Here is a 16,727-nt window from a genome sequence, read left to right as displayed (position 1 = left end):
AATTAGGGATTTTTTTTTCTCTTGGATTATTATTTTAATATTTATTTATAACTTAATTACGTTGTTTACAGAAGCTCCCATTTCGCCTTAGTTAATTCTTGTGTACCTGAAAATTTGTACTAAGGCAAACTGGGATTAATTTTATATAATTATTTTGACAGCTAAGGCGAAATGAGAATAAGCCATTGAGGGATACCTATATACAAAATATTAATAAAAATCTTAATTTCAATTTTATTAAATTGCAGTCACCTATAACACTGAGGCATATGACCGCACTTTTAAATAGCAGTCTGCCAGTCATTATAAATATCACCATAAAGTATATTAATGATTGTTTTTTATTGAGAACATCTGTATAACTTATGTTTCTAAAAATACATGAATATTGTTTTTACAAAAAGAAGTTTAATACATTTTTCATTTTGTATGTAATAATTGAAGCCATTTCGAAATATAAGAAATCTTCACATACTCGGGAAATTTTCAATTCAAGTTATTTCATTTGAAAACGTTAAAAAATATAGATCTTATTCGATGTAAAATGTGGCGTCCTTGGATATCAAAACCCCGTTTAAATAGAGTTTGTCTACTTTCGTCTATTGTCGAACATTCTATAATCAAGGATTTGTTCAAATCCTTGCTATAATATAATGAATCGCGTCGCCAATATCACCACAATTACATAAATTACAAATACAATCTTCTCCTAAATATTTCTAACAATTTCAATAGGAAATTTTGAGTCGAAACTAAAGTACCAAATCTACAAAAAGAATCACTATTTTTTATAGTAGTAGGCGACGAAAACTAAACTGTTTATAATCTTTTTTTTCTCCTAAATTAATTGAAACGCTTGAAATGATTTAACATTATCTATAGACAGCTTACAAATTCAAATCTTTTTAGAAGTATATGAGTGTATAGTAATACTTTGTTCGTTAACCCCCCTTTTTTCTTCTATAAAATTACATTGTAATCGATTTTATTTTCAAATTTGTGTTTGCTAGGCTTGACACTTAGAACGTACAACATAAAGTAACAAGTAAAAAGTCACGATTCAGTTTTGGGATATTTTTTTCTTTGAATAAACTTAATTTTATAAACGTTTCAGCATTTTTCTGAAATATTTTTAAAAGGAACGGACTTGTAAACAAAATTTATTTTTGAATATTAATATTGAACAATGATTGTTAAGAAAACAATCTGCCAAACTGGTTTGGTAATTAACTGGCTTCATGCTGTCAAAAATGTCTCCTTTTTATAAGTTTTTGATAAAAAAAAAAAAAACTATTTGAAGGCGAATTAATCATTTCCTCAACTAAATACATTTATCTATAAATAAAGTCAATTCGTCAAGAACTTTCTCTCATATATTTAAACAATTGTAAAATAATTAATTTAAACTTTTGTACTGCGACTTTCTGTCCGTTTACCAATACTTATTCCTTGTTAGGTTTTTTCATATCCATTTACGAATACTTATAATGTGATAATTTTCGGAAGCTTTTATCCTATTTTCATATCAAACAACCATGTTACCCGTAGAACGGAGTTAAGTACAAATTTAGGAATTTAGTACTTAAAATTTTCAACAACAAAATTTTATACTTTCATTTACCTGGATTTTGTTCTACGCTTCGAAGCCGCCACCCTGTATCAAACATAGCCAACACCTCGCATGGCGTATTCACGATGTTGAGGGATTGACAATATACAATCAAAGTTAGCAATATACAGCAAGTAAGTAATTGGGTGTTGAATGCCAGTAGATCTGAATTTGTAAATTGAATTTAACCTGTTTAGAATGTGTATTGGTGAATTGTTTAATAAAATTACACACATATGATAATCTGGGCTGATATGCATAAAACCACTTTAAGTTCAAAGTATCAATGAAACTGGGTCTGCATGAAAAAATGACTTATCACATAATACCAGAACCTATGTTTACTGTTAGATGATAAGAAAATATAGCTGTAGGCCTAGTTTACAAATTATTTATTCTTTTAATTTCTATTTGACTGTCTGGGTGCTTCTTATGTGTTTTAAATATTTGCGTTTTGTATGCTATAGTTAAGTTTTATAGACTGTTGTACGTCATTTGGTCGTTTTTAAGTTTTTGCCATGGCGTTGTCAGTATGTCTTCGACCTATAAGTTTTATATAATCTGCATCTCTTGTGCTGTATTTTAAAATGTATCTTTACACATTCATCAATACACCAAAAAATATGAATAAAGCTTTCGTATATATAAAAATAAGGAGATGTGGTATGATTGGTAATGAAACAACTATCCGGGATATTTTGAGACAAAGTGCACGTATCAGCAGTCAGCCGAAACCACTAAGCGTTTTGCATCCATACGTTGTTTTTTTTTCGGGATACTGACTGCATAGTAAATTATCAATGTACTAGTTAGTTAATGTTCTCGAGGGAAGACCCTATTACAGAGACATATATACACATATGTGTATATATGTCTCTGCCCTATTACGTGTCAGTAACATTCTCGACACGGTTCATTTTTACGGCGGCTCAGTTTTGTCTTAAGAATAAACATAATTGATAAGTTTCTTTCCCCTGCATTCCTCGATCGCACTTGTAAACACGTTGGTCTCAAAACATTGGTACACTATACGTTAAAACACTTGCCGTCAGTACTCAAAATTGGAAAAATATTAAATAAGAAGGTATAGAAAATTAATGCATACACACTATTATCAACCACAGACATGATGTTTTTCTCAATTTGCCTAAATCGTTATTCCGCAATACAACGAGGGTGAAAACCCACCACTTTGAACACAGTCACAGGCACCGGCATGTTGTGAATTTGAAAGTTCAAATAGGGGGGGGGGGGCCCGGGACCCCTTTCTTGGGAAAAATTTGGTTGATTATATAGGGATCACTGAAGCATGACTGGAGCCAGCTATGAGTGGCCGTTCATGTCAAAATAGCGATGGTTCCATCTAGATGCATTTTCCATCTAGATACTTCGCATAACCATCTAGATGCTTCGCACATGTATCTAGATGCTTCGCACAAGTATCTAGATAGTTCGTGTTAGTATCTAGATGCTTCGTTGAAGTATCTAGATGCTTCGTTGAAGTATCTAGATGCTTCGTTAAAGTATCTAGATGGTCAAAAAGTCTTAAAATCTTTAGTATTCTGTCGTATTTTAACCAATGGAATTTGCGTTTTCTTACTCTACTGATTAGCAAATTTCGCGGTACTTTAGAGAGGGAAACACGCAGTTTCTCTACCCGTTAGCTTGATTCCCCGCATACAAGTGAGAGGTTTAGCTAGCTTTAAAACCTTAATCCACCATTTTCTACATAGAAAATGCCTGTTCCAAGTCAGGAATATGACAGTTGTTATCCATTCGTTTGATGTGTTTGAGCTTTTAATTTTGCCATTTGATTAGGGACTTTCCGTTTTGAATTTTCCTCGGAGTTCAGTATTTTTGTGATTTTACTTTTTTTTCTTTTTTTGACATCTATTACTGATGAAGGATATTAGTTATCCCAAAATATATAACATTTGTTCGTGATTTTGATATTTGTTCATTTTCTTAATATTGGTATAACTATTTTATAAAGGAAGGGGAAAAAATGAAGAAAACTGAAAAAATATTTGAGGTGTCCAGTGTTGGTTTGCAGAGTTGTGGTGTTATAGACTCTCCTTTTCTGTTCGATGTAGATCTCTTAAAATTAATCTTATTATTTGTTGAAGTAATATGCCAGCTTTAGCTGGGCTGGCACTTATGGTAGAAGCATCGAATTGGAATAAAGAACGATAACTCTCTCTACATGATCAATCTAAAAAGTTTCGTCACTCTCGTTAAATCTCGTACGATTTTTTTTTTTAAATTTCGAAGTTGATCAAGTTAAGTTATCTGACTCTTAAAAATATTTTTTTTCTTTTTTTTTTCTTATATTTATTAAATGAATATTGTATTCTTGCTTGGCTCTAAATATAAAGTCAATTCTTCAAATAATGAAAACGAAATTAGCATTGGAATATCCATCAGGACATTGTCAGGACATTAGTTTAACCCTTATATTTTGAATGGCTGCCAGATTCTCGTTTAATCGCGATCTTGAATTTTGAATTTGGAGGTAGACTTTTTCAACAAATTGCCGGCATTCCTATGGGAACGAACTGTGCGCCTCTCCTTGCCGACCTCTTCTTATTTTCATATGAATCTGAGTTCCTTCAGACACTTGTCAAAAACAAGAAGATCAAAGAAGCCAGGTTATTTAATTTCATTTTCAGATATATTGATGATGTTCTTTCCATTAACAATCCGAACTTTTCTGATTTGGTTCCATTAATATATCCACCAGAACTAGAAATAAAAGAAACAACAGACACGGCTTCCTCCGCCTCATTTTTAGACTTATACCTCGAATTTGACATATACAGTCATCTCAGTACCAGAATCTATGACAAACGAGACGATTTTAATTTTGAAATTATCAATTTCCCCCACCTTAGTAGCAATATACCAACTTCACCTGCATATCGGATATACATTTCCCAACTTATTCGGTATTCAAGAGCTTGTAGCTCCTACTCAGACTTTGTAAAACGTAACCAGTGTCTGAGCAGAAAGTTGATGAACCAGGGGTATGTCAAAGAACGTCTCATCCTTTTTCTAAAAAAGTTCATCGGAAGGTACCAAGACCTTGTTGATAAATATTCCGTATCAACTTCACAAATAATACACGATGGTCTTGAAGTATAGATTCTGCGTACTGACGTTGTTTATCATCTTAATAACGTGTTATAGTATTCTTTTATTTGTCTTTATTAATATTACTTTTACTATTTAGTCTGTTTTTTGTGATACCCATTTGACGTGACTCTGTACTTATGTATCCCGTCATACTTTGAACGACAAAATTATTTTATTTATTGATGTTACTTTTGCTGTTGAGTCTGTTTTTTTTGTGATATACATTTGACGTGGCTCAGTACTTATGTATCCCGTCATACTTTGGGCCACAGAGTTATTTTATTTATTAATATTACTTTTACTGTTAAGTCTGTTTTTTTGTGATATCCATTTTACGTGACTCTGTCATTTTTTGAACGACAAAATTATTTTATGTCTACCTGTGCGAATTTCAAACGCGCGTTTTTACGCCAGTACTTAAAACCTTCCATCCTTTATGGTTGGATTTTACATAGATAAATAAAATCGTATAATAAAAAAGCTAAATGAGGATGTTAAATTTGATGCATGCCTTTTTGTGCTTCTTCGTTACATTTGTTTGTTTTTATAGTGATTAAGATGATAATACAATGTTGACTGCTGTACCCCTATTTGTGACATTTTTACCTATTGTGTTTGTTTTGTTCACACATCGTTGTCAATATACTGGAATTTGATGCGACTGTCATACAAGTGAGAGGTTTAGCTAGCTATAAAACCAGGTTCAATCCACCATTTTCTACATAAGAAAATGCCTGTACCAAGTCAGGAATATGACAGTTGTTATCCATTCGTTTGATGTGTTTGAGCTTTTGATTTTGCCATTTGATTAGGGATTTTCCTTTTTGAATTTTCTCAGAGTTCAGTATTTTTGTGATTTTACTTTTGAAACTAGAGGCTCTAAAGAGCCTGTGTCGCTCACCTTGGTCTATGTGCATATTAAACAAAGGACACAGATGGATTCATGACAAAATTGTGTTTTGGTGATGGTGATGTGTTTGTAGATCTTACTTTACTGAACATTCTTGCTGCTTACAATTATCTCTATCTATAATGAACTTGGCCCAGTAGTTACAATGGAAAATATTTTGTAAAAATTTACAAAAATTTACAAAATTTATGAAAATTGTAAAAAATTGACTATAAAGGGCAATAACTCCTTAAGGGGTCAATTGGCAATTTTGGTCATGTTGACTTATTTGTAGATCTTACTTTGCTGTACATTATTGCTGTTTACAGTTTATCTCTATCTATAATAATATTTAATTTTCTTAAAATTACCAATTCAGGGGCAGCAACCCAACAACGTGTTGCCTGATTGGTCTGAAAATTTCAGGGCAGATAGATCTTGACCTAATGAACAATGTTATCCACGTCAGATTTGCTCTAAATGCTTTGGTTTCAGATATATGAGCCAAAAACTGCATTTTACCCTATGTACTATTTTTTAGCAATGTCGGCCATCTTGGTTCACGGGCCGGGTCATCGGACACATTTTTTAAACTAGATACCCTAATGATGATTCTGGACAAGTTTGGTTAAATTTGTCTTAGTAGTTTCAGAGGAGAAGATTTTTGTAAAAGATTACAAAAATTTACGAAAAATGGTTAAAAATTGACTATAAAAGGCAATAACTCCTTAAGGGGTCAACTGATCATTTTGGTCAAGTTGACTTATTTGTAGATCCTACTTTGCTGAACATTATTGCTGTTTACAGTTTATCTCTATCTATAATAATATTCAAGATAATAATCAAAAACAGCAAAATTTCCTTAAAATTACCAATTCAGGGGCAGCAACCCAACAACGGGTTGTCCGATTCATCTAAAAATTTTCAGGGCAGATAGATCTTGACCTGATAAACAATTTTACCCCGTAAGATTTGCTCTAAATGCTTTGGTTTCAGAGATATAAGCCAAAATCTACATTTTACCGCCAATGTTCTATTTTTAGCCATAGCGGCCATCTTGGTTGGTTGGCCGGGTCACCGGACACATTTTTTAAACTAGATACCCTAATGATGATTGTGGACAAGTTTGGTTTAATTTGGCCAAGTAGTTTCAGAGGAGAAGATTTTTGTAAAAGTTAACGACGACGGACGACGGACGCCAAGTGATGAGAAAAGCTCACTTTGCCCTTTGGGCCAGGTGAGCTAAAAACGGGACAAAACGGAATAAATTCGATGTTAAATACGACATGTATTTTTATTTGTTTACAAAAACAAGAATTTAGAAATTTTAGTAACTTGTGTAGTTTATTTAAATTTTATTGTACAACGGAAATAAACGAAGTTTGGACAACAACATCTTACGCCATGTTTCATCGTCTGCTTCATCTTTCCCTTATCAGTGACAAATTTCCTAAATAACCACAGGTACTTCATTTAAAAGTTACAATATCATAATTTATGCTAACATTTGTAGTGTAAAAGTTCCGTCCAGCCATGGGAACACAGAAAAACCCTCTGCAAGCAATAAATTTCGGGAGAAACGTAGCCGGAGGTAGTAAAATCCGGTGCTCTGCCTCTGGTTGACCATGACTACTATTATTCATCTGCTACAGAATTTTCCATATCAAGCAGGGACAGTCTATACTAACTATACTAGTATAGACTGTCCCTGTATCACGTTACAGTGATAATGAAGTTGGTTATAATGTTGAATGTGATCACGGTTATTCCTGTAGCTCACAGACAAATGCAGGTAAAATTCAAAACTTTAACAAAAGTTTTAAACAAAAACAATATATTCAAATTCACTATCTGTAGACTGTACTCCCTTTGACAAACTCTCAACAAATCTTGTCATTGATTAAGACATCTACCTTAAACAGTCCCAGGAGATGGAGACTGTTTTTTTTTCACTCTCTAAGTTTAATCATAAAACAGCTGTAAAAGGAGACTTGAGTCTGAATGATACATTTATACTTTATAGGTACATATATATTGTATGCACTCATATTGTCCAAAATAGGATTTTATGGGAAGATGGAGTTATGATAACCCATGATAACTGCCTTTTTTTTACTCAAAACTCCTATCCTGTCTCTTTTCCCCATAAAAATCAAATGGTAGCTCCCTTACTACAACATGTATGGGCAAATCTAAGAATCAGTAAAACATGTAAAATATTTAGGTATCACAATATTTTCAGATCTAAAATGGAACACCTACATCAAACAAACAGCTGCTAAAGCAAATAAATCTTATCAGAAGAAATCTTTAAGTCCAGTGACATAAAATTAAAGAAAGAGCATACCAAACTCTCATAAGACCCAAATTGAATACTGCTGTACTTTATGGGACCCATATACAAAGGATCTTTATAAAAAGTACAGAGACGAGCAACAAGGTATGCATGTAACAGACATCACAAGACCAGTAGTGTGTCTGAGATGCTAGACACCATGAAACAAACATTACAAGAACGCTGACTAAGAACAAGGCTAATAATGTTCCACAAAATTATAAACGAAAAGATTGCCATTCCATCGCAAAATTCTAAATTTCTAAAACGTTACATCCAAACAAATAAAAGAAAGGGCATACAGACCTAAGCTTGAGTACAGCTCTTGTGTCTGGGCATTTTCGAAAGTTAGCAGGTATGGATTGGAGTCTCGCTTACATGTTTAACACCGCCACATTCTGTATGTATGTGCCTGTCCGTACGCAGGAGCCTGTAATTCAGTGGTTATCGTTTGTTCCGGTGTTACATATTTTGTTTTTCGTTTATTATTTGTACATTAATTACGCCGTTATTTTTCTCTTTTGAATTGTTTTACATTTGTCATTTCAAGGCCTTTATTCAGCTGTTTATGACTGACTAGGTAGTTTGAGCTTTGCTCATTGTTGAAGGCCGTGCAGTAGTTAATTTCTGTGTCATTTGGTCTCTTGTGAAGAGTCGTCTCATTTTGGCAATCATACCACATCTTCTTTTTATATAAAAAATATTGTTCTCTTGCTTTAGCATTCGACTTTTTCTTTCGTCTTGTCAAAGTAGATAAGAAAAGGTTTTGTCTATTCTTATGCACTGTACCTGTGCATTCATTTCAGGATTTAAAGGATTTTTTGTGAATTGAATATTCATTTCCTTCATGCTATTTTTTCCCCACGAGTTGTTTCCTGCATTTTGTGTTGCAGAATATTCATTCCTTTTCATTTTCAATCTGTCATGTGCAATTTTATTTACAATTAAGCACTCCTCTGTCACCACCAGAAAAAAATAAAATTGTCGTCCCCTATCACTAAAACATTCCGTCATAAATATGATTAATGGCTATGCATGGTTTAAGTATTTCAGTTATTCTTTTCTAAAGATGTAAACAATTATTCCTTAATACGGGGCTCAGCATAGAACTAATACTTATCACTGTCTATATGTGTGTAAAATTGTGTTGTTTGTCCTTGTGTTCTTTGTAAATTGCAAATGTGTAGTAGTCAAGAAATTATTGCATCCCATTCAACGCATTAGCGGATTCTCTATAAATTTTCATATGTTAAGAGTGAAACTATATACTTGTGCGAAGCATCTAGATACTTTTACGAAACATCTAGATACGTATGCAAAGCATCTAGATACTTGAACGAAGCATCTAGATACTTGTGCGAAGCATCTAGATACTTGTAGGAAGCATCTAGATACTTGTGCGAAGCATCTAGTTACTTGTGCGAAGCATCTAGATACTTTTACGAAACATCTAGATACTTATGCGAAGCATCTAGATACTTGAACGAAGTATCTAGATGGAAAAAGGTATCTAGATAGTTCGCTAAAGTATCTAGATGTATCTTACAACCATCTAGAAACTTATACGAAGCATCTAGATACTTGTTGAAAATATCTAGATGCTTTCAAGAAGTATCTAGATGGAAAAACCAACTAGATGAAACCATCGCTATTTTGACATGAACGGCCACTCATAGCCAGCCCTCTCTTATGAAAAGTTCTGGATCCGCCACTGCATATTCATAAAATAAACCAACATAAAATTATCCAAAAGTTGAATAATACTTAATACTTACAACTAAGATTGATTATAAGTATACTTGAGTCGGTTTTACAAAAAAAAAAAAAAAATACAAGTGATTCGTATAAAGTATACTGTCATGACTGTATTGTACATGACTTAATTACTATCAATATTATTTGTAAGTTTTTTTGTGAAACTGACTGCTGAATTGTTTTTCCATGCTTATGGTACATCTAAGTCGTATGCTTTTTATAAAACCACCTCCAGGGTGTAATGTCTGCTCGTCCATAGAATCTGTTTGTAGATATAGGAAGATGTGGTATGAGTGCCAATGAGACAACTATCCATCCAATTCACAATTTATAAAAGTAAACCATTATAGGTCAAGGTACGGTCTTTAACACAGAGCCTAGTTTTTATCAAAAAATAAATATATTGATATTAATAGTATATAGGTTAAATAATTTATTCATACATTTTTAATTGACTGACCTAGAATTATCATGATTATTGAGGAATTTAAACCATGCATTCCTATTTTTAAAAAGGGACAAAAATAAAATTTATATATAATAACCATGATAACAGGGTGATACAAATGAGAAAAACTCAAGAAATTGTTTTCAATTAAGATAAATACATGCAGTTAATAATGGTTTCCAGTTGTTTTTTAAAGCAGAGGCAGATTTAGTTTAAAGTTGGAAAAAATTGTTTGTACCAACAAAAATAAATACACGAAGTTAATCCAGAATTATGTGTTTATCATTTTTTATTTTATGTTTAGGTTGCCAGCAAGATGAAAAGAACAATGCAGTTCAAAAGTCAAAATGTGGATAAGCTGCGGTACAAGGTCCTACTTTTGCAGATTTTCATATTTTGCATGAATGAATTTGAAGTTTATATCATGGAGGGCAGAGAAAGAAAAGAAACACTTCAATTTTCCTGCTTCTGAAAGATCTTGTTTGGTAAGTTTTATGCTCTGTTTTGATAGTGTTTGTGCGTCCATCTGTCTTTCTCTAAATTGTATTCACTTAAAGTTTTTGGTTACAGTTCACCATGAGACTGAACTTCAGTTAGTAACTTGTGGTTTTACATGTATATACTTAAAATTTAGTACTTTAAAATGTTCATGTATTTTTGTCGAGCCTGCAACTTTTGTCGCAGAAAGCTCGACATAGGGATAGTGATCCGGTGGCGGCTACGGCGGTGGCGTTAGCTAACTTCCTAAAAGCTTTTTATTTTAGAAGGTGGAAGACCTGGATGCTTCATACTTTGTATATAGATGCCTCATGCATGTCATGATACCAATTCTGTCTGAAACATGTCCATTGTCCTTGACCTCATTTTCATGGTTCAGTGACTACTTGAAAAAAAAGTTCAGATTTTTTTTAATGTTAATTTCTCTCATATTATGAGTAATATGATAACTATATTTGGTATGTGCGTACCTTGCAAGGTCCTCATGCTCGTCAGAGAGTTTTTACTTGACCTAGACCTCATTTCATGGATCAGTGAACAAGAACTTAGTCTTAGATGCATGATTTTTTTTATTAGTTGTTAGTGGCTTTGTACTAGCTGTCAGTAACTGCAAGTACTCTCAGATCTATACTTAATGTCTTTTTGTTGTTTGGATGTACAAGTACCCGGCCACGTCCACTTGTATTTGTAGTATTTGTATTTTTATCCATCTGATGAGTTAAGCCTCTTTCAACTGATTTTTATAGTTCGTTCTTATGTTGTACTGTTACACCACTGTCCCAGGTTAGGGGAAGGGTTGGGATCCCGCTAACATGTTTAACCCCGCCACATTCTGTATGTATGTGCCTGTCCCAAGTCAGGAGCCAGTAATTCAGTGGTTGTCGTTTGTTTATGTGTTACATATTTGTTTTTCGTTCATTTTTTGTACATAAATTAGGCCGTTAGTTTTCTCGTTTGAATTGTTTTACATTGTCATTTCGGGGCCTTTTATAGCTGACTGCAGTATGGGCTTTGCTCATTGTTGAAGGCCGTACGGTGACCTATAGTTGTTAATTTCTGTGTCATTTGGTCACTTGTGGAGAGTTGTTGTCTCATTTGCAATCATACCACATCTTCTTTTTTATATTTAAGGTTAAGTTTTGGTGGTCAAGTCCATATCTCAGATACTATAAGCAATAGGTCTAGTATATTCGGTGTATGGAAGGACTGTAAGGTGTACATGACCAACTGGCAGGTGTCATCTGACCTTGACCTCATTTTCATGGTTCAGTGGTTATAGTTAAGTTTTTGTGTTTTGGTCTGTTTTTCTTATACTGTATGCAATAGGTCTACTATATTTGGTGTATGGAATGATTTTAAGGTGTACATGTCTAGCTGGCAGGTGTCATCAGACCTTGTTATCATTTTCATGGTTCAGTAGTCAAAGTTAAATTTTTGAGTTTTGGTCTTTTTTTCTAATACTAAATGCAATAGTTCAACTATATTTGGTGTATGGAAACATTTTATGATGTACATGTATGTCAGTCTCGCAGGTTTTATTTGACCTTGACCTCATTTTCACGGTTCATTGCTCAGTGTTATCAGCTATATGTGTTGTATGGAAGCATTGTAAGCTGTACATGTCTGCCTGGCATGGTTCATCTGCCCTTCACCTCATTTTCATGGTTCATTGGTCAATGTTTAGTTTTCTTGGTTAAGTCTGCTTCTTAGACAATGTTAGAAACTATAAGCAATAGTTCAACTGTATTTAGTATATTGAATGATTGTAAGGTGTACATATATTTCTTGTCAGGTTCATATGACCTTGAATTCATTTTCTTGGATCATGTTGAGTTTATGTGATAGTTGTAGTAAAGCTTTATATTTAGGACTATCAACATGATATCAATGATCAGTAAGGAAGGCGCAACATTTCAGCGTGTGCACTCTTGTTTATACATTATACACCACATTTACTGTTTTTACCCTGATTTTATGAATCACTGAACATAGAGATGTCATAATGTGAAATTATAGTTCATTCTTAGGTTAAAGTTTTAGGTTAAGGTATATAGCTTACCATAAAATTGAATTTCATACACATGTTCATTATGTGTTGAATTTTTAAATTCAGTGCCAAACTAAGATTTTGAGCCTGATTACATGATTGACTAGACATTGACACATGCTAGTGTTTACCAGGCATGGTGTCCTGTATTAGGAATATGTCATGTACTATAAAGAACGTTAATAGTACTCGCTGAGGATGGAGTTTTTGTGAAAGTTTAATATTAGTGAGATTTTTGCATGACATCCTGTCAACTGCTTGTTGATCATGTTTATACATGTCTTAAATTTAATATCTGACACATTGGTGTTTTGTGAACTTGGAAATAAGTTATTTGATAGAATAATAATGTTTTGAGATTATCAAAATAAAAAATATCCCATTTTTACTATTAATGATTAAGTTTAAAAAAAAAGAAGATTTAGGATATATGTATAACCATATATAAAAATGAGACAGCAACCGAACAACACAAAAATAAGAAAAAAAACAATATAATTTTTGTATCAATGTTATAATTTCCAACATGTCTAAAGAGTTCAATGTATTTTCTAATTGAAATAAAACACAAGTGGAACTCTTTCAGAACTTCAGAAGCTTGAAGAAGTGCTGTTTCTATTGCTGGTTTTCTGTATAATATATTGCAAATTCTTGTGAAAAATGGAATTTTATTGTAATTGCCTAAAGTTTTAACATTGATCTATATATATATATATATATATATATAACTGGGGAAAATACCCAAATGTTATAAAGAAGAATACATAAATTGATTGTTATATAATATTAGAATAGGAAGATGTGGTATGTTGCTAATTTGACAACTCTCCATCAGAGACCAAAGGATGTAGGAGGTTAGCAACTGATGACACTGGACAACCTTCAACAATCAGTAAAATCCATACCGCATAGCTATTTTTATTGAAAATCATATGTTATTGCTACATGAATGCACACAATTTTTTATTATCCATAACTTCGGATTTTATTGGTTCTTTTTCAGAAGGATTGAAATTCATCACTTAGAATAAAAAGAGAAAACACAGAAACAAGACCAAAATAAATTCAAAGACAAAAGTCAGATCAGTTATTATTTTCATCACTCAGTCAATGAATTGAAGTTCTATTAAATATCTAAAGATATTAAAACCACAATAATGACTATGTTCTGTGCTGAATGGCCAAAAAGTGGACTATACATTACGATCACACAATGCTGGATGATAAGAAACTATTAATTTTTTGGGTGGAGGGATATCCTGAAAAAAAAATAGATTTATGTAAAAAGCTACTAGTATGTTAAGCCTATTAATAGAGTTTTCATTGATTTCAAATGGGAAAAATTGTGTTTCAAAAAAGTATTCTAGAATTCATAAATAAACATATATTGATACTTACATTATCTGCTTTGTTGTTTAAAAGTTTAGTTTTGAACAGTTATAGAACAATATAATTGCATTAAAATTTCCAAAGAAAAAAAGATATTCAACTAAAAAGATTCATCTTAAAACAATTTACTACCAAACAGAATTCATTGTAACATACACATTTATTTACTGTATATTTATAATTTGAATCCCATAGGATTTTATTTTATCCCATGTGTCCCATGGGATATTAAAAATCCCATGGGATAATTATAGTCCCATGGGATTTTTTTTGTCCCATGGGACAACAAATATCCCATGGGACTACAATTATCCCATGGGACCCCAAAAAATCCTATGGGATTTAACCAAAATCCCATGGGATAATGGTCAATCCCATGGGATTTGCCCTATCCCATGGGATATTGAAAATCCCATGTTTTTCTAAATCAAATTACAAAATATCTATAATAATAACAGCAGAAAAGCAATTAAATTATTGAATCCCATGTAATTCCGCACATTTTGGTTATATACACGACACTGTAGCTCTAAGGAGAGGCGGCGGCGGATTTGCAAATGAGTGTTTTGCAAATTAAAAGTGTCCAGTGTTCTATGCTCATAAAATGGCTGCGCCCATAAAATCTAATGGTGTATTGTAACCTATACGGTATTTAATACTTTCTAGAATCATGCAATTCATAGTTCGTTAGATGCACAAATATATATGCCACACAAAAATCATCTTCAAAACGTTCTGGCATTACTCTCTGAATTTTCACAATTTTTTATCAGAGGTGACCCCAGTCAAAAAATGTGAAAAAAAAATTTCTGATTTTTTGAGTAAATGCGGTACTGCTAAAAAGGGCCTGAAGATAATGTCCACTTTCTCCAATGATTCTTTATATGTCATCAAGTACTGATTATATTGATACCAAAACCGATCCAATATGTAACTACTACGGTGAATTTTGAACAACAGTTTTAAATGAAACCATTTTCGTATAAAAGTACATTTTTGAAACAGACTATAGCATTTCAAAATATGAAAAATGTGTAAATATTTGTGTTTAAACATCGAAAACTATTCGTTAACTACAAAATGTCATGCCTATTCTAATTTTTATAGTCTGCCATTCGAGTGAACATTTCAATGTTCAATGGGGGTCATTTCTGTACATTTTCACTGAATTTGGTAATTTCGATAACAGCATTTGGATCGAGATTGTCATGTTTAAAAATCGATTTGTATATCCAAACTCTAGACGTGTACGTGCTTTTTTCAAACAAATCAGCAGAAGTTCAGAAAACGACATATTCTCTCCACAGTAAGTCAAAAGTCGAACCCACCCTTGTTTCTAAGGTAAAACGCAATACAAATATGAAACAGACTATAGCTTAAAAACTAGTTAATCAATAATTCATTTGTCACCAAAAAATACGGTTTCACATCAAATATCAAGTAAAATTACTGTTTTTGACACTTTTTGAGCACTATGATAAAGAAATGTCGACGCTGTATAGGTTGAAATAAACAATTAATTTCCCCATAGGCGACAATGATAGCCTTTTTCGAGATACAGACTTTAGAAAGTTGATTTTTTAAACGAAACCTTGCTAGAATTAAAGAAAAGTTATTAGGACAGTATTTTTTGGTCCAAAAAATATAGGTTCGCGTTGCTTTTCTTAGCGTAATTTGTACTTATCTCCCATGCCTATCAATTTTGCACATAAAAATACGTGTCTCATCCTAGCGTTTAAAAGACATCTCAGTTCCGTTAGGGCTAAGGAAAATAATTTATTTGGCCTTTGGTATAATGCAGAATGCACGAAGTCTCTAATAACAAAAAATAACGGGCGCACATATCAACCAATCAGGATTAGCTATACTCTTAATTCTGAATACCATGTTATGCTCATAAAATGGCTGCGCCCATAAAATCTAATGGTGTATTGTAACCTATACGGTATTTAATACTTTCTAGAATCATGCAATTCATAGTTCGTTAGATGCACAAATATATATGCCACACAAAAATCATCTTCAAAACGTTCTGGCATTACTCTCTGAATTTTCACAATTTTTTATCAGAGGTGACCCCAGTCAAAAAATGTGAAAAAAAAATTTCTGATTTTTTGAGTAAATGCGGTACTGCTAAAAAGGGCCTGAAGATAATGTCCACTTTCTCCAATGATTCTTTATATGTCATCAAGTACTGATTATATTGATACCAAAACCGATCCAATATGTAACTACTACGGTGAATTTTGAACAACAGTTTTAAATGAAACCATTTTCGTATAAAAGTACATTTTTGAAACAGACTATAGCATTTCAAAATATGAAAAATGTGTAAATATTTGTGTTTAAACATCGAAAACTATTCGTTAACTACAAAATGTCATGCCTATTCTAATTTTTATAGTCTGCCATTCGAGTGAACATTTCAATGTTCAATGGGGGTCATTTCTGTACATTTTCACTGAATTTGGTAATTTCGATAACAGCATTTGGATCGAGATTGTCATGTTTAAAAATCGATTTGTATATCCAAACTCTAGACGTGTACGTGCTTTTTTCAAACAAATCAGCAGAAGTTCAGAAAACGACATATTCTCTCCACAGTAAGTCAAAAGTCGAACCCAC

General features: G+C 32.6%; 1 long non-coding RNA gene across 2 annotated transcripts; it reads left to right on the top strand.

The window, feature by feature from the left end:
* The first annotated feature begins 1,225 nt into the window (after positions 1–1,225).
* LOC127738362 (uncharacterized) lies at positions 1,226–14,115 on the top strand. Of its 2 annotated transcripts, none has more exons than XR_008000022.1 (3): positions 1,226–1,743; positions 10,473–10,653; positions 13,717–14,115. It is a non-coding gene; the product is annotated as an uncharacterized LOC127738362 (long non-coding RNA). The 2 variants fall into 2 exon arrangements; XR_008000021.1 differs by lacking the exon at positions 1,226–1,743 and adding an exon at positions 2,659–2,693.
* The last annotated feature ends 2,612 nt before the right edge of the window (positions 14,116–16,727 follow it).

This window comes from Mytilus californianus, unplaced genomic scaffold, assembly GCF_021869535.1.
Source record: "Mytilus californianus isolate M0D057914Y unplaced genomic scaffold, xbMytCali1.0.p SCAF_4, whole genome shotgun sequence".
In the NCBI taxonomy this organism is placed as follows: domain Eukaryota; kingdom Metazoa; phylum Mollusca; class Bivalvia; order Mytilida; family Mytilidae; genus Mytilus; species Mytilus californianus.
The sequence above is the reverse complement of the archived record's forward strand: the minus strand, read 5'-3'. Positions and strand labels throughout refer to the sequence as shown.